General features: G+C 36.4%; 1 protein-coding gene across 3 annotated transcripts in view; it reads left to right on the forward strand.

Annotated features, from left to right (window-relative positions):
- IMMP2L (inner mitochondrial membrane peptidase subunit 2) overlaps window positions 1-19,035 on the forward strand; it is a 929,241-nt gene that overhangs the window by 790,781 nt on the left and 119,425 nt on the right. The gene's annotated exons all lie outside the window — the stretch shown is intronic.

Consider the following 19,035-nt stretch of genomic DNA (forward strand, 5'->3'; position numbering starts at 1 on the left):
CACACTGCCAGTTTTCCTCCTCAAACACGTAAGAATAAACCTCTAAAATTTTATATTTTAAAAGTCAGAAATCTCTTGAGCATCTCTCTTATACACAACTTCTCATAATACTATAACAGAGGCCTCCAGCAGTTCACCAAGATCATTTTCCTCTTTTAGCTAGAAATACCATTAAGTTATGTTTTCCAGGTCCCCTTGCAGTTAGTTTTGACCATGTTCCTGAGTCCTCGCCAACTCAAGATTATGATTAAAAACTATTAATGTGTCTGACACATAAAACCTCTCAGGGGCTCCTCCAGGCTCTTCCCATGTCTTCCAGTGGGATGCTCATGCTTATAAGGCCATGTGGATCCCTGAGTGACCATCTGAAAAAGAGACAACCCAACTTACCCAATGTTTCCAACACAATGGAAACATTTTCCCAGGACTATTAAGTGAACAAGAAACAAATTTCTGTTGTGTAATGTTGATGTCTCTCTTAATTAATGTAGATTAATTCATAGATACTCCTGTAGAAAAGGATTCCTAGTATAGTTTAAAGGGCTGTCTGTGGGTGAGCTCTTCTTTGGGTCAAGACTATCATGTCTGTCTTTCAGAAGTTAAGGTCTCTTTGCCAAATTTGGTAACAAACTTTATAGGCATTTCAACCTTAAAATTGGCTGATTTTTAATTTTTGATCTTCAAATATGCAAGACACTATTATGAACAATTTGGATATACAGAACATTGGAAACTTTCACTTGACGGGGCAAAATGGGAAGGGTATTAAATTCACCTGGAAAAATATATCAAATTCAGGAGGAATTCAGAGCCTATATTAAAAAGTTCACATTACAACAGAGATTCAGTTTAGGTTTTTATATTAGTTTGACCTCACGGACATTTATGTTGAAGCTACAGTAATTTTCTCACTACTTGCTATACCTTAAATCACAAGATTAGCAAGTCTTTATTCAGTCCTATTAAGAGGGGGTACCTAGTCCCCAGCTGCAAAGAGTCTACCTTCACCCATTAGGTGGAATTACACACAAAGAACCCAAGGACCCTAAGGAGAGAGATCATCTCCAAACATAGCATGCAGGGCTGCCAGTAAGTGAGGTCCCACTGACATTCTCCAACCCAGGTCTGGAGTTTTACTCTTTTCAGACTTCTCACAAAATATATATTCTCCTTTTTTTTTTTCGGTGAAACTTTGCTTCTCTGAGGCCAAAGAGGAGAATGGAAGCTCTAAGCATACATATTTCCCCCTCAGATCCTCCTAACCCCACTCCTGCTTTCTGCAAGAATACAATCCTTCTCACCAATTTTCTCATATTGCTGCAGTCCCTGTAAAAGCTCTGCTCTCTCTGGGTGCTGTCATAGATAAAAATGTCACCCAGACTCAAAAGCACAGCATGTCTCTATCCCTTTCCCACTGTATTTATCTAATTCATCTATTCACCTTCTTTAAAGACTAATTCATATCTTCTCCTCTCAGAAAGCTTTTCCACCTTCTTCTAATGCTCTCCCTGAAATAATGACTTTGCTTCCAATTTAATGAGAACATATAAGGCATAAGAAGAGGACTTCAGTGGTCTGCCATAACCATGTCTAACAGCTTATCTGTACCTCTATCCACGTTCTCTGGTTCCTGACTGTTCTGATGGATAAACTAATTAAAATGCACCTTTCCATTTCAGAAAATTGAATCCAAGACTGGGAAGATAAATTTGAAATTGTATTCAGACTGCAGCACAAGTGACTTGAAAAAACTGTATATGTAAAAATTCTCTTATGTCCACTGTATACTAGATCCAAGCCCTTTCTCCCAGTCAAGGACATTATGCTAGTACATTACCAATTTTCCCTTTCTCCCCATCATTCCCATCAGCATCTAAATATGCTGTAATTTCTCCCACCTGACAACTCTTTCCCTTGACACACGTCCCCTTGTATTCTCGACACTCTCTTGGCTCTCTTCTCCCTTTATAAAGCAATCCCCAAAAGCGTTGTCCACACTATCTCTAGTTCCTCCCTCTATTCCCTTTGAAACCAAATCCTTTCAATCTTTGGCCCCCACCACTCAGCTGGAACTTTCTGTGTCAAGGCCACTAACGCCCTCCAATGTGCCCGAGTCAATACCCAGCCTTCATCATCTGACATTGCTTTCCACTCCCTCTCTTAGGTATTTTATTCACGTGCCTACTGAGGAGTAACTATTTCTTGGTGTCCCTCTAGTTCGCTAACAATTCCTACTCGCCTTGCTCTGAGCCCTGGAGGCATCTGAGATTCACAACTGGAAAAATAATGCATTACATACATTGTCTCCCATTCTATTGATTGCTTTTTCATTTTGTTGATTGTTTCCTGTGCTGTGCAGAAACTTTAGTTCGATTTACAGCCACATGTTTTAGCTTGATTATGGTAATCATTTCACAATGTATATCAAATCATCACATTGTACACCTTAGGTATATATAATTTTTGTTTGTCAATCATACCTTAATGAAGCTGAAAAAAATGAAGAGGAAAATATAGCTTTCACTTTTCTAAACTAGAGATGAGAATAAAAATCACCTGAAAAATATTCTCAAATCTTATTTCCAGAGAAAAGATCATTCCAAAAATATTTGTTGAGTAAAGAAAGCTGAATTTCCCATTACATTTTTATTTTAATTAAACGTAAAGCACCAAGCCCTTTTTTTTAGTAAGGTATCTTTTTTGAATAAAAAAGAAATGAGCCTAATTCTATACCCACTCCCACCCCCACCAACCATCAACATAATGACAGTGGTGATAGACGGGCTGTGGCTATGTAGGAGGAAGTAATTATTTTTAGGAAATACATGCAGAAGTGTATCAGGTTAAAGTGTTCTACAAAAATGTTTAAATTGTTGAATATAAATGAAAAGTGTCCATTGCATCATCTTCCAAATTTTTCATAGACTTTAAAGTTTTCAACTTTTTTCTAAAAAGGGAGAAGGATATAAGAATAGTAAGAGTAAAGCAGTAGCTCACCGCTTCCCTGCTCTCCCTCTACACCTCCCTGGGAGAACGTGGCAATAAAACCAGGATAATGAGCCTGCAGCCTGTTTCAGTGCAACCTCAGCGCTGTTTTTTCAGGGATTAGTTTATATTTTGGCTTTTTCTTCTCCTTTTATAACGAGAAGTCTGTCCAAGCACTTCCATCTATCACCTCCAAGAAAAACCAAAAGAAAGCAGGGAAACAGCTATCCATCTGGGAAAAAAAGATTTTTAAAAAAGCTTCCAAGATGCTTACTATTATTCCTGGCTCTATTTGGAACCAGTGTTTCACTCGCTCATCTCACCTGGTTTCCGTTCGTGTGTTCTGTGGGTGGTTTGGGGCAGGTGGAATACAGCTCAGTGAGTGGAATTCATATCCAAATACAGTATTGTGTAGAAGCAGGGAAAGAGAGAAAAGAAGAATGCAAGAAAAGAGTAACAGATTAAGGAGTGTAAGTCAGAGGGAAAGTGACTGATTTGGGCAATTTGCAGGACGATTGAGAAGTCTCCCTTTCTGAGACTACATTTAGTCCCCTCATAAGAGCTCTTTCTGTCCTAAATTGTTTTTGTGATTCTGGGGGAAAGGGGACACTGGGAGCTGAAAAGATCTTAAGAGCAAAATAAGATGAGAGGTTGTTAGAGAAAACAGAAGACGCTGGTGATGGAAAGAAAGCTGGTGGTGGCACTTTGAACAGTGAGCTTAAACCAGCATACTCCCCTATTCCTGGGCTAAACAATCCTGGGACTGGAGACACCCCCCTTCCATTCCTGTGTTAAACAGTATGAGACTAAGCGAAATGACTTCTCTGAAATACTGTTCTGGAAATTAAGACTGTGACCCAACCAGACAGCTTACTCACCAAGACTCATTCCAAGACTCACTCACTTCGTCCATCAATCCAAGGCTGTTCTGTCATACACTTCGTCTAGTCCTGAGGTCGGTCTCCTTGGCAGATCCGTCTTACAATGACACATCCCAGGTCCTGGATCCCTATAAATGCCCCTTCCCAGTTTCCCCATTTTGAGACATTACTATTGAACCTTTGCCAGCATGGCAGTCTCCCTTACTGCACTACATCTTTGTTCAGTCAGGCTTTTCTGGTGGTTTTCTTGAGAAGCTAGAAGAGGATATTATAACTGTAGGAGAAGAAAAGGTTTGGGTTTCAAGAAAGAGAAGGCATTTGGGTGGTTGTGAGATAGGAAAAAAAAAAAAAGGTGAGGAAATTATAGGGAAGAAAATTGAGCGCTTCTAAAAATATACATAGTCCTAATAGTGAGAAAGCCTAGTTTGAGGGGAGAACTGTAAGGGAGAAAATGTTTGAATTCTTTTCCAGCTGCAGAAATTTGACAAAATATTGATTTATTTAAAAAGATTCTCCATTAAAATTCCATCGAAAGACACCTCAAGAGCAGACTTTGGTTCTAATTCCTTTTATCACCTCACGAGGCCTACCATTTCTGGAATATAGTAAAGCGTCAACCCAGCCAAGCAATACTATTGTGGGACGCTCCTTGGTCGTCCCCACGCATCTCCTCTTCTGCCAGCCCCCCGGGGGGCACTGCGCGCACAGCAATGACTCCACTGACAGCACCAACACCTCCGAGATCATCATCTTTATACAAGGTGCAAGTCAGGACTCCAAAACATTCAATGGTTCGCAGCTGCTTTACATTAATGGAATACAATATAATCAAGTGCTCATGGGCACTTGCTAGCCTAATCTTTATTTGCCAGCAAATGGAGTATAGAAATACATAAAAATAAAAACTGTTCTCTAAATATACAATTCAGAGGCCAATGATCCCTACCGACGAAGAATATAAGTTATTTTCAAGTGTCCAAGAAGTATTTTTACAAGTTAGCCACACCACAGATTACAAAGAAAACATCAACAAATTCCCTAATTGGAAATTATGATAATCACACTTTTTGATAAGAATTTAATAAAGCTAGCAATGGATAGAATTGCATGTACACATGCACACACACAAACACATACACTGAGCAAGTTGGAAAGCTAAAAATGTAATCTTAAAAAAAGAAAAAAAAAATCCCTAAACTCTTGGGTTAGGGAACTAAATATACAAATACAGACAATTTAGAATATAGTTAAAATAATATACCTAAAAATAATAAATGCAGCCAGGGTGTGCTTAGAGAAAAATTTTAAAACTCTGTTTATTATACTTAAAAGGTATGGAGGAAATTTACTAAGCATTTAACTCAAAAACAGGAAGAGTAAAATAAAGGTATAAGCTTGAATTAATATACTAAAAAGTAAAAAAGCAATACAATGGATAAATAAATTCATGCACTGGTTCTCTGAAGAGACTGACACAAGACAGACCTCTAACAAACCTGATCACAGACACCTGAATCCCCAGGACTCGGTCCTTGTTCAGAGCCCTGTAGTAACTAAAAATTAAAGAGAGAAAAATTTCATGGGATATTTCTTTCAAGCATTCCTTCCCTGAAGGAGAGGCTTCCCTGTAACTTTTAGTCCATAAATATAGCTTCCCAAGTTTCTCTTCCAATACTGAGAGAAAAAATGAGGAAAGAAGATGTGGTCTCTAACCCACTTTGGTCCAATGACAAATTTGTCATTGTATTCTTAAACAGCGAGTTACCTAAATCTTTCATCTCATTGGGAAGGGGTTCTACTTCTGACTATTGAATCATACTTCAGGTAGGACCTAGAAACACCTTGGAGAAGTAGACAAATAAGCAAGTTTTCTAACTGAATTAAAATATTCCCTCTAAATAATACCAGGATTACACATGGTTATTAATAATACACTTCATACTAAGAAAAACCAGGAGAAGGGGACATAGTCACATGTATGAGATTACAACATGTAACTCTACCTTGGTCATTTTTAAAAACAAAGAAAAACATCTGGCAAAATATGAAGAAAAGTAACTCAAGAAAAGTGCTCATACTTTTGGTTAAGCAAATGAAACTGCAACTTGAAATAAAACATTTCACAGAAGTCTCATTTCCCTGACTCTTAAATTATTCTGTTCTTTCCCAGTCCTTAACCTCACTGCTATCTCCATCGCAAACACTGAGTATCAGTGTAACACGACATTTTAATACAAAATTGTCAAAGTCAGGAGAGGGGTTGCTTATACGTCACTACGGAAGCATACACTATTACATTACTAGAGGGGTATCAGCCCCCTAAAATGTCAGCATCCTCTTTGGCCTGTAATTTTAATTCCAGTGATTTACGCTACAAAAGTAATCAAAATGGATACAAAGTTCCGGGTACACACATTTCAGTATCTAGAAGAGTCTAGCTCACAGTAGGTCTAACACATTTTACTGGACTAGATGATCATCAATGTGATATGAATACTGTGAAAAACTGGAAACGACCTGAATATCTAAGTAAATCATGGCACATCTATGAGGCGCGACAATGTGCACTCACTGGAATTCTTTTTCACCTTTTAAAAATATTTAGTGGCTTTGGAAAAAAGATCACAATACAGCTTTAAGCAGAAAAAAATGAGGACTACATCACATACACAGCACCATCACAGGAGTCTGTGTGAGAGTCTATGTATAAATTTGGGTAGATACGTATTGATATGTAAATAGTAATTATCTCTGTTACACAATTACTGGTGGTTTTTATTTACTTCCCTTTTCTTTCTATATTTTCAACATCTTTTGGCATAAAAAAATCCATTAGTTATAATTACATATAAGCAATACACATTACAAAGAATAAATTTATAAATTTTCTGATGTTACAATTATGAGTGATTACTGTATTACATATATAGTGTGTGCACATAGGATTTTTTTTTAGTATCTAGTTTAGTAACTAGTCCCTGGCCTGAAGGACTCACCATCCAATAAAGAAGATAAATATATAAATATGTTATGATAGTAAAATACTCTCTATATTATAATAGAGAAATATGTAGAATGTTATGAGGGCATAAAGAGAGAAGTAACTACTCCATTAAAGATATTTCTGAAGCAGAGAGGGTAATATTGGGGCGGCACAGTTTCAAGAGTCTATTTACTGATACAGCCAGGGAGCAGGAATAAAACAGCAGGCTTAAGTAACACTCACCCATTGTTTGCCCCGAGGGAGAATGATTTAAGTGTTAATGAGCGGTTCAGTAAAGATCAAATCCATAATTAAAGAGTGATAATTGTGTAGCACCAACACATTAAGCATCAAACAGTAGATGGAAAAAATATTTGGGGGCAAGAGGCTGTCTCCCCACACCAGCACTAGATCACACAGGATCAATTTCAATGCCATTATCTCCTCATTTAGGTGTTCAGTCTCACTCCTTTGAGCAGCCACAGTGCTTTATCTACTCCTTTCACCCGGCATTTATTTTTAAGCCTGAAATAAGCCATCCCTAGCTAACTGAGCTTTTTGAAATTTTATCTCTCATTTGTGTATCTTCTAAAACTCCTTTCAGAGCCTTGCGTATAGAAGTGCTAGATATATAGTGATAGAATGAATCGCTAATATAGATGATAATATTGGAATTTTTAAAAATGTTATTCATTTAGATTTATGGTCTCTCCTTTCAGAGTTGAGAGACTGACTGAAGGGGTAATGACACAACGGAAAATGAGATAATCAGGAGGTAAGGTGAGAACAGATGGGAACGAGGAGGGGAGGTGACCATGCTGAAAATGTTGACAGTCTCAAGGAGAAAGATGCTGGTTTCATGTCCATGATTCCCTTGGAGCAACTCCAAGACTACCAAGACTTCTGCTCTAAATGTATTCTTATATCAAGACTCACTCAAAATTTACTGTGTATGTGTGTATGCACAGTTACGGCAAGGATCTTTAGAGGGCAGGGCTTTTGTCACTAGTCCCCAGGCACTGTGACAAAGAGAATATTAAAAGACTCAAACTGGCTCAAATCCTGGGGAAAGTAGACGGACTGCAAAGGTAAGGCAGGCAGTTAATCTTCAGGAAGGTACTGCAAGTGAACACAGGTTTGTTCACCCAGCTCGCTGTCTCACATCTACTTTTGTCTGATTTGTTATCTTAACCAATGGGAAATCTATGTCTTGACACTGAATCACAAAGCAAGGATGGCCTGGGTCACTAAATAAGGTTAGTCAATGAAAGAAAAACATCTCTAGTCAAACTGTATGCCAGAATTGAAATCTGGGCAAAATTTGGCCCCATGTCTTTAAACACATTATTATGACTTTAAGAAAAGAGAAACCAATGAATTGGCAATGAGCCTTATTATTACAAAGCAATCTTTCTTTTTTTTTTAAAAACTCATCATTCAGTAATGACTCTAAGTGGATAACTTAGCCAGAAAATTGCACTTACTGCAAAAAATGACAATGTCTGTATTACCATAAAGATGGCATCTCTGTTGCCAGAAACATAAGTGCCGCCCAGGTAGACAGCAAGATACTACAAAATTCTCAAGTGGGTGAATGTTTCACATTCATTCTCTAATGTGACTCTTTTTGGCTTGATACAAACAAATGTAGCATTTTAATAGAACTAATATTATATCAGCTTTTGGGCAAGCTTAAATATTTTAGTCATCTCCTGAAGTATAGCTTACCTGATTGGTATAATGGCTTTGCTTCCTCTAAAAATGTGCTCAAGAAAAGATTTAAGTGTTGTACAGCTGGCATTGTGTTTCTTCTCCCAGTTGCTGAGGAACTTTTCATCCTCTTTGCCTTTTCACCTCTTAACAGGATATTTTGCAGAGCAAGAGGGTTTTTTTTTTTTTAATTTTTATGAAGTCCATTTATTCTTTTAATTTTGTAGATCATGCATTTGGTATCCTGTCTAAGAAATCTTTGCCTAATCTTAGGTCATGAATAATTAATTTTTATTTATTATTCATTTCCTCTTATTCCATTACATATTTAGCATTTAAATCTCTTCTTGACTATTTTCCCTTTTTGCCATTTCCCTCCTTCATTTCTTAACTACCTGGTTCTATCTCAGCTCTTGTATCAGACTATAGAGGCAATATATAAACCCTGGGCAAAGTACTTGTCTTCATATGGGTCCATGATAGCTCCTAATCCATGCTTCAGTTTTTTCATTTTGGTGACCCATCCAGACTCACTTCTTGGTCAGGATTTCCTCCCCTAGTTGGAAGCCCGGGTGAAAGGTAGGCTTATTGGAGTACACAGGGGCAGAATAATGGAGTGCGTGGCCAGGTGTCTCATAAACGTATTTATGAGAGTGAGTAAATAACAGATATTATGTCCAAAGGGAAACCAAAGTCCAACAAAGAATGGCTCAAAAAAAAAAAAAAAAAGCTTCCAATTTTGAAAAGCTAGACTGAAAATGAGAGCCAAAGAAAAAGGCTAAAATACAGAAACCAGGCAGGCAAAGAGAATATCAGAATCAACATAGGCAGGGGGTACTGACAATGTGAATTGAAACAAGCTAAGCTAGTTCCATTAGCTTTAGAAATAAAGTTAATCATTATAGCTAATTCTTACAATTAGATTCATTCTGTGACAGGCACTGTTTTAAATATTTTCCATCAGCCGTTCTCAAACTGTGATCAAGGGAACCTTAATGTATCCCCAAGAACCTTTTAGGGATCTGCAAGTTCCAATCTATTCCATAATAATAGTAATAGATTATTTGACATTTTCAGTCTTTATTCTTTCATGAGTGTACAGTGGAGTTTTCCAGAAGCATTATGATGTATGATATTGCAATAGGTTGAAAGCAGAAGTAGATATGAGAAGCCGGCTGTCTTCTATTAAGCCAGACAAAATAAGAGATTTGGGAAAAAATGTAAAATAATGCCACTCTCTCATAATTTTTTTCTTGTTTTGGCATAGAGAGCTAGGTAGGCAGGGAGCTAGTTAGAACTGGAGAGAGAGAAACACAAAGGTGTCAGTGAGGGGTTTAATTTATTGTAGCCAGATGAAAAATTATGGTTAGTATCCAGTATAAAGAATGCTCTTTTAACTACATTGTAATTTCCTCCAGGAATTTACACACTTTCATCACAACCTGTTACACTGTCTATACAACTGTGCTAGTTGTATTGTGGGGCTACTGCAGTAGATGAAGACACAACCTGGACAGCGTCCACAAAGGGTGTCACGATGCTGTGAGACAATAGATGGCTAGCCTGGAGTTCCAGGGGCTAATTAGCAACAAAGCAGTGAAGCTCAGAGTTACCAGTAGGGACTAGACAAGAACAGAAAAGCTAGCTATGGCAGAGACTAAAGAAAGGGCAGGCGTATGACAAAAAAGCCCTCTGTCAACTCCATTAAAGGAAACAGACTCTAGAAGGTGGAATGGCAGGCAATTAAGTTATAAATGCAACACTGAGAAGCACATGGGAAAAGAGTAGCCAATTGTCAAAGAACCCCCGAGGAACATGAAAGGGAAAGGAAAGCTAGGCTATATAGTCCTAAGAAATAGACTCTCTATTAAAAATTATTTAGCAAACCAATATCAAGCATTAACTGTACGTGAAACAACTGTTCTTGACCCTAGTTCTGTATTTCTCAAACATGAATGTACCCAGGGTGTTCTGGGCTTAAAAACACAACATAAAATGACACACATACTTTTGAATTGTTAGTTCTGTCGGATGGAAAATAATTTAAAGTGTATGTTTATATTAAAACAATCATAGCCATGTTATGAACAGAACGCAGAATTCACGTATATACTTTAAGATGGATAATTTGGCAGGGTTTTATCTGGGGTCGCTCTTGCAGGAATTGGACAGAGTCCCCAACTGGCTCATGCCACACCCCCATCTCCTAGGGCCACAACTGTATTTTATTTATTATTACTGTCTGTTTACTGAGTTTTCCATCTTGAAATGGAAATATACACTGAAATTTCAATGATATGGAAAAAGTATCAAGGAGAGATATTTTTAAAAGATAGGAAAATATCAAAAAGGTCCAATATGGCACATGTCCAAAGCTTGACCACTGATTTAATGTGTCCCTTTTATGGAGTTTAGTATGTAATATATTGCTGGCCCTTCATCTTGGGGGAAAATATTAATGATTTTCTGTTTGGAAGTAGAAACAAGAAAAATTATTTTGTAGCTATACTAGTTCAATAAATACAGCCTATAAAAAGTATAAAACACTTTGACAATGTATCACGTGTTTCATCAGGAAAAAGAAATCCTACTGTGCTTTTCAAGGGGCTATTCAGTCCCGTAGCATCAAGCTTAGTCTACAGCGATATTTAAACAATAACTATTTCTTAAACACAGTGAGTAGTGAATCAGAGCTACACACTGTTGCAACTGAAAGAGAATTGTGGAGATTATCAGCACTTCAATATTGTGCTGGTTGAGAAGCGAAACAAACCAAAGTGTTAGAAGGCGTGTTCTTGAAGTAAATGGTTAAGCACACGGAGTTAAGAGCATACCATTTATACAGACTTTGGTTTTCATCCTGCTTCACCACTCATCTATGTAACACCAGGATGTTATTTAACATTCCTAAATTTCAACTTCTACATTTCTAAATTGAGATAATAACTAAATTGATGCTTGAAACATACTGTAATGCATTTTATAGGGATAACTGTAGAGTAAATGTAGCATTTTTCTATTAAAAAAATCTATTAATTTGATTTTAAGTTCCAGAATTAAACTACAGAATATATTTTGTTATGGCATAGATTTTGTTACAGTCATAGAATAAATTGGTAATGCCATCCATCTGAACAATGTTAAAATGTTACCATGGCTAAGAAAACCATGAAGAATAGGATAAAAAGGAAAGGCGAAGTGTATGAAGGGTATGAATCTCTAATTTCACATATAGGGCACCAAAATTCACTGTCAAAGTTTAGACTATAAATTAAACAGTTTATGGTCCATACAGAATTTAAACTTAAAAAAGATAACATATATGAATTTATATGTTTACATATAAATGAGCCCTCAACTTCATGGTTAGATTGAACCACATGAAATTCCTCATATTTGATCTGGAATAAAATAGTAATACAAAAAAATGACAAAATTTGGAGGAAGGGAAGGAGAGATGATGTAAATGTAATAAACTCCTCATTCTTAATTTTGATAAATAATCAGTGGAAATATAAATGTATTATTTAGTGTTAGGAGTGTAACCTTCAAAAACTGGAGACTGAAATCAGGAATGGGAATTAATGTGAAGGTAAAGGAGGCTTTTACTTTTCAATGTATGTTTTGCTACATTTTTATAACTTTCTTCCAGGTACATCTATTGTTATAATAATAATTTTCAAAAAATGTTTCTCTCATAATTCATAATACCCTGCAGTCATACTTACTACTATAAGTATGAAGCGCTTAAGCTTTAGAACACGTACCTTCAGAAATATGAAAGTATTTCCAAATTGTTCCTATAGTCATATTTTCTATATATGCTCTTACATAACAAAGTAATCTCCTTTTCAGCTTTAACTGAAATTTTATCTCTTTTCTGGTCTTAATTTTCATAATGTTTTGAGGGAAGATAGTCTTATAAAAGGACAGTTGCACAAATCACTTTTTGTTTCACTTACAAAGTAGATATTGGGCTAAGAGATAGAATATGTCTCATCTACGGGAAAACTTGAATGTTGTTGTTTAAATTGTCTGAGTTTACTGCCTTCCTAAGGAAAAAACAATCTTTGAACTTGTCTCTTTCTCTTCATTTCCATTATCAAACTAGCATTTGGCTTTTATTTATTCATTTATTCATTCTTTGGAGTGGAGAAAAGATGGAAAAAGGAGTTTTAATTTTAAAAACTTTAAGTAAATAGACTATTTTTAGAGTAGTTTTAGGGTCACAGAAAAATTGAGTGGGAAGTACAGAGAATTGCTACATAGCCCCTCACCCTGCCACACACAGTTTCCCCTATTATTAACATGTTGCATTAGTGTGGTATATTTGTTACAATTTTTGAACCCATGAACTAGAATCATTGATTCTTTCATTTAGATAACCATAATTGGCTTCTCTATTACTTCCAGAAGTCAGTTTCTGCAGAAAGAAACTATCTTTGATATTCTATGCGGCAGATACAACATTTATTTCACACTCACACTACATGCCCAGTGTAAGTCTCTACTCCACACAGTCATTCAGGGACCCTGGCTGGGGAAGTTTCCCTTATCTTGGAGGTGTTTTATTTAGACTTTTGCTGCTCAAAGGGTGGTCTGATATCATTAGGAACTTTATTAGAAATGCAGAGTCTTAGCCCTTACCTTGTTCCCAAGTCAGAATCTGCATTTTAACAAGATCCCCAAGTGATCTGCATGCACATTAAAGTTTGAGAAGAGTGGAACCAGAAAACATGCTTGGATCCCTGAGCCAGGGGAAGAGAGATGCAAAAATCTAACATGGGCATTTTATTGCCTCAGCCCTGAAGTGACAAAATCACCTCCCTTTCAAGACCATAACCAGATATACATGGCTTCACATAACTGCAAGGAGGCTGGAACATATAGGTGATTGAGAAACATCACTATCTACACATAGATTCCATATCCTCGCCTGATAATAGACTTTTTTTTGACTGATTATGGACAAAAATTTCAGCATCCTGAATGTAAAGGCTATTCACTTATACGTATCAATTACAAATTTATCTTTTCCATTTTGATATGAATAAGTAATGTAACTGCTTCATACCAAATGATGCAGTAAATGTGATTAATCTGTGTACTCGATTCAGATGTTCTAGGAAAAATTCCAATTTCACTTAGCTCACTTTTTATCATAAATATTGATGTTCATCATCAAAATTGACATATATGTGACACAATATTTACATACCCTAAGAAGTCCCTGGATCATTTATATACTTTACGTTCTTTTAACAAACTGTAATAAAATCAATTATAGTCCTCAGGCAATAAACTCAATACTGATGATCACTTTTATTCAAAGCTAATGTTATAGCTCAATATTTTTACCTGAGGTTAACAGAGTCCTTAGGTGTCACACAGTGTCCACAACACAGAACCAGAGCTGAGCTCTAAATAATATACAAGGGCAAGAGCAGAGTCTAAGAATGAAAGAAGTTCAATTATGATGTATAAGAATATAGGAATCGAAAAACCTTCCTAATCTTTGTCAAGGTCAGAAGCCAAAATGAAGGACAAGGTAATGGCATAATAAGGAACAGAGAGAGATCTGAACAAAAATTATAGGTCAGTGTGAATTTATTTGGGATGAGAAATCTTAAGAATTATTTGGGAATATTTTTAAAGAGCTCCACAAAATATCAAACTCTTTTATTCATTCAACAATATTTATTCTCCATTGAGCTATGAGGAATTTTAAAGCCACTGTCTGGTTTCTCTCATATTATCCTTAGTTGTTGAATTTCTTTCTTATCCTTTGCATCTTTTGAAATAAAGCAAGTTCATATTAACCATTCTATGTCAACTATTTAAAATGTCTTACAATAGGTGAACAAATACAGAATGTTCATATCTCACCTCAAGAACTGGAGTGGTTGTTTATCAACAGATGCAACATTCCAAGGATCACTTAACTACATATGGCACATAGAATCTTATTTTCTTAGTTGGGAAGCACCATAGCATAAGTTAAAAATATCCACCCCTTATGTAAAAAGTGGGTGTCAAAATCAGGGACTAACACCTAGTTAACATTCAAGATATGATGCCTATTATTATTTTGGCAAATGACTTTTTGTTTATCTCATCCCATATCCTACACAGTATAGGTGATGTTTCTGAGGAAGATTTATCCAATCTTCAATAGAACATGTCCATTGACAGAGAGTTCGCTAACTTACAAATAGCCAATTCATTCATGAACAAGTCTAATTTTTAAAACATTTTTTTCTTATGTAGCTCATTTAAGTGGATCTGCCTTTTTCTACATATATATATGTAGTATAATGTATATGTATATACATGTTTTTATATATATATATATATATATATATATATATATATATATATATATATATATATATATATATATATAGTCTTTATATTTATATATATATATATGGTCTTATTAATGCCTTCTGGAGTAATCCAATATTAAATGTAAGTATTTTAATTTGATGTCAAAAGTAATGATGTTAGGAATGCTCATTGAAGGGTTAGTTTAGTAATTTCATATGTCCTATATCACAAAGTCATCCTTTAAAGCATTTTTTCCTAGGCTTAGCCCACAAGATGTTCAAAAAACAAATGCGTAAGCCATTGATGGCTGCATAGAAAAGTGGCTGTAGGTCATGTATACAGTGAATTTCAGGTACCTCCCAAACAAAGAAAAATGATGCACTTTTGAGAGCTGTTCATTCTCTGCTTCAACCTAGCGTCACAATAGAGGCTTGTCTTGAACAATCTCTCATTTCACAAAACTGAGCACTAAAAGTATCAAGACTCATAGAAAAACAGAATTGGGGCTATAATAGAATTTTGTGACCTGAGCTAACAAAAACAATACCCCTAATAAAGGATCCTAGTAAGTGAATAATAATAAAGGATCTCTAGCAGCACCACTGTCAGAAAATTTTTGTGATGTTTTACCTGTGCTTCCTGCTTCCAGATCTAGATTCTAGAAGGCACACACTTTTGATGAGACGTTTCATCAGAATTCTTTTTTTACTACATTATTTTAATTCAGGGTAAAATCTCTCTACATCTAGGCTTCCCCAAACAGCTGAACACAGTGGAAAGCCTAGCAAATCTTAAAGCAACAGCCACTTTTTGGTCCAAAGGAAGGCATTTTGGAGACTATCTGCCTTTTTTTTTTAAGCTTTTTTTTTTTTTTTTTTTTTTTTTTTTTTTTTATTGCAGAGGTGGTCTTTTTAATTTTGAGAACTCGCCTCTGATTACTTTAGAACATGAACAGGCTGGGCATAATCCTGCATCAACCAACATAACCTCCACGTCATGCTCCTACCGTGTCTTTTTTACCAACAGCACATGAAGTGGTTCAAACCAAAGAAACAGCCTGCAGAAGAACCGACTATGGCACCAGCCATTCCAAACCCTGAGAATCTTATTTCTTCAGGTGCTTTTCAACACTTACAGGGCAGAGACCCCGCCAAGGACACATTGTACATCAGGGGGTCATGGGCTAATGGCACTCGCTCACTCTTCCAAAACCCAGAATGTACTTAAAAAGTCTTCGAGGTGAATAGAGGGCATTTTACATTTTTATTTATTTAAAATTTACACACCACTTACTTCCAAAAGTGACTGTAGGTGACTGCCAGAGAGGAAAGGACGCATGCCAAAGAGAATTTCATGCTCTTTTTGTTTGTCATAACATATAAATCAGACATAATTTCTACATAAATTTTAGTGGCTCCAAATGGATTGTGAGCTTAGTGATTAAGAATGTAGATTGTGGACTCGAGCAAATCTAGGTCTGAATCTTGGCCCTTTACTCGCTAAGCTGTGTGATTCTGACTTAGTTCCCTTCTCCAAACCTTGGTTCCTTCTATGAAATGAAGCTACTTCTATCTGACAAAGTCTTCATGAGAGCTGGGTAAGGTAACACGTGTAAAGCAACACAACAAATGATAACTAAAAACCATTTTTTAAATTATGTTTGTCTTTTGTCAAGAGTAGATCTCATTTGGGGTAATCATATATCTATGTGCCATCTGTCTACATTTTATAGAGTTTCAAATTTTTAATTTACAGAAGAAATTTCTTTTTAATCTTCTATAGGCCCCTATTTATTGTTGGAAAGCTAGCCCAAACTTACAATATATCGTGGCATCTTTTAGTAGTGCTGAAGGTCACTGACATAGCATAGTTACTGTGAATCCAGACAAATAAAAGTGAAATGTCAAGTAGTAAAATTAATGCAGGGAACTCACTTTGTTTAGTCAATAAAAGTGATTGGACCTGGTTATCTCTCCTGCCTTTTTCATTAGCCCAGGAGACAGCTGGAGATTATAATTTAAGCTGTTTCTAACACAAGATAAAAGAAAGAACCTCTTTCTGAGTATTAATATTTTAACAACCAGTTGATAAACCTAGCTTTCTAAGTGCATGTGTGAGAAAAATAAAATGGAGCATGGGCATTGGGCAAACGTTTTTCTTTTTCACTCTTGATTGATTTCAAACTGAAGCTTTTAGCAATGATCCTGGTTTGTTTGTGAGTCAGAAAAACACATCATAATCTGGAAAAAAAAATATGCTCCATATTTGAGTTACTATCTGTCATTCAGGCTCCTGATACTTGAAGTGTCATCCCTGGACCAGCAGCACAAATCATCTGGAGCTTGTTAGAAAGGCAAGATCTGGGATCCTACTCAGACCTACTGAATCGGAAGCTGCATTTTAACAAGATCCTGGGCTGATCCCAATGCATTTAAAATTTGAGAAGCCCTGCTTTATGTGTGTCTCTAACCTTAGTACCTTCCCCTTCCCTTTTTTCTCCTCCAAACAACATCCCAGAGTCCCCTACTAACACCTTGGTAATGTTTAACATAATTTCTACTACAGTCCAAAATATATATTACCCCCAAATTCATGGTCTTCAAGAGCATACTAAGGTAACAGAGTTGGTGAGAAAAATAGGATTGGGAGACCATTCAAATTCTAAGCTATTGGTAACCAGAGGCTCTAACTAAAACTATAATTGGTACCTCCAGAGATAACCTGGACAACTAGGCAGGCACTGAGCATGATTGGAGGCTGCTTCAAGGACATTAAAAATTCACACATACACACAAAACAGTAAAGTAGGGATGCTGGCTTACAGGTGCAGAGACAATGTGGATGGAAGTGATGCTCTGGTCATAGGAGGATGGACAAATTACCAGAAGGGGAAGGCTGGTTAAAGTAGGGATTCAATTTTCTAGAGCGGAATCTCCAGTGTAAGAGCTCATTTTCCACTGTCTTAAAATACAGCCAGAAGGACTCCTATCTGTGTAGTATCCAAGCTGATACTTTTCTTTTCCTGCAGGAGTTTCTAATTATTGCTGCATCAGCTCTCTTTGGCTATGAGTCACATATGAATCAACGTAACATCACCTTCATGTTGACTTAATTCCCGTATTTACAAAGAACATGAAGATCATAGTTGTTATACCAACAGGTATTCTGATGCTACTAAAGTCACTGTTAGTTTTTCTATAAGAGGAAAAGCAAAATGTCCCCCTGCACTAATTCTTACCAAGATATTAAGGACTCATTCTAGGTGTATGTGAAAAGAGCACAGTATGATATTCAGAAACAAATTTTAGTGGTGACATTTCAGATACTTGAGAGCAGATGTATTTAAAAAGAGGCCCTTCTTGGAATCCTTTAAGCCACACAACACAAGCAAACACACACCCTGCTGTCGCCTTTCTACCTTCCCTCCTTTATTCTTTCCTGCCTACCTTCCTCCAACTGTCATCTTTGGAGCATCCTCAACGGGCATCATACTGTGTTGGATGCTACAGATAAAAGACACCTTATAATGGGAAGATCATTTTTAAGAAAAGTATTTAGAGATCAAGGCAAAAAACCACAAAAATTGATCAAAAATATTTTTTTATGAATTATACGGAAACATTAGAGGGAAACAAGTTACTTATCCTGAATAGATTGCCAAGGGGTCACCTCATGAGTTGACTGCAAGTATTGGAAAACCTGTTTTCCGATCAAGTAGGTTGTCCAGCAATCCTCAGAGATTCTCCAAAGAGAATAAAGAAAATGACTTAAAAACTGAGAAAAGGGGATTTGATTAGGTGTTTAAAGGATGATTCTAAAATGAGAGACACAAAATGCTGTAATGGGGCATAATGCTTTAAGTGTGGAAAGGACAAAGCCAGAAAACTTAGAAGGAAGGTTTTTACCCAATAGAAAATCTCATCCCATTTCTCCCAAATACATCTTCTCTTGTCCTTCCAGGACATTTGATCTTAACGCCCTCACATGAAGGTGAGCAGGAATTATTTAGGCCATACACAAATTACACAGTGATTTGGTCCACGTGAGAAATCTGTCCCGGGTAAAGCAAGACAGTGAAGCAATTGCTAGCACCCTAGTCCCTTGGTTGGTAGAACCTCCCGTGTGTGTGACACCATCATTATCTTTATC

This window comes from Camelus dromedarius, chromosome 7 (assembly GCF_036321535.1).
Source record: "Camelus dromedarius isolate mCamDro1 chromosome 7, mCamDro1.pat, whole genome shotgun sequence".
NCBI lineage: Eukaryota > Metazoa > Chordata > Mammalia > Artiodactyla > Camelidae > Camelus > Camelus dromedarius.